The sequence below is a fragment of the Octodon degus genome, unplaced genomic scaffold, assembly GCF_000260255.1.
Source record: "Octodon degus isolate 3935 unplaced genomic scaffold, OctDeg1.0 scaffold00002, whole genome shotgun sequence".
NCBI lineage: Eukaryota > Metazoa > Chordata > Mammalia > Rodentia > Octodontidae > Octodon > Octodon degus.
The window spans coordinates 28,622,933-28,623,750 of NW_004524578.1; the positions used below are offsets into that span (position 1 = coordinate 28,622,933).

The 818-nt window shown below is 43.0% G+C and overlaps 1 protein-coding gene across 1 annotated transcript in view; it reads right to left on the reverse strand.

Annotated features, from left to right (window-relative positions):
* The window catches only part of Rad51 (RAD51 recombinase), a 43,461-nt gene that overhangs the window by 36,574 nt on the left and 6,069 nt on the right, over window positions 1-818 (reverse strand). The gene's annotated exons all lie outside the window — the stretch shown is intronic.

Consider the following 818-nt stretch of genomic DNA (forward strand, 5'->3'; position numbering starts at 1 on the left):
CATGTGGTGCTGGGGGATTGAACCGCGGTCCCTGTGCTTTGCTAAGCTTGTTCTAAGTAGGTGCCTTAGACCACTGAGCCATCTCACCAGCCCCGGTAATTTTTTCATTAAAAATTTTTTATTTAAAAATTTTTATTTACATAGCTGAGCTATACAGTGCCTGCCTGGCAAGCACAAGGTCCTGAGCTAAATTCCCTGTTCCCAAAACAAAACACCATAAAAGTATATTTATTCAGGGACTAGGGAGATGGCTCAGTGGAGTAAGCTCTTCCACGGCAAGTGCAAGGGCCTGAGTTCAATCCCCGGTTCCGCAAAAAAAAAAACAAAAACAAAAGTATATTTATTTTTACGGTACCAGGAATTGAACTCAGGATCTTGTGCTTGCAAGGCAGGTGCTGCTGATCTATATCCCAGGCTATGCATATTTTTTGGAGACAGGGTCTCACTATGTAGTTCAGGCTGCCCATGAACTCACTATGTATCCTAGGCTACACTTGAACTCGGGATGATCCTTCTGACTTAGCCTCCCAACTACTGGTATTATAGCCAGGCTATACCACACCTGGCCAAAACAATGGAAACTCAAAACTTCAATTCAGACTTATTTCACAGAGGTGTTTAAAGACTTGTATTACAGAAGCTGAGAAGTGTGTCCTGTACCTGAAGAACTACATAACAAATTATCCAACTGCCAATTATCAAAACAAGTAGTTTTACTCTGCCTTTTTTTTTTTTTTTTTTGCGGAACCGGGGATTGAACTCAGGCCCTTGCACTTGCCAGAGAAGCGCTTATTCCACTGAGCCATCTCCCCGGCCCC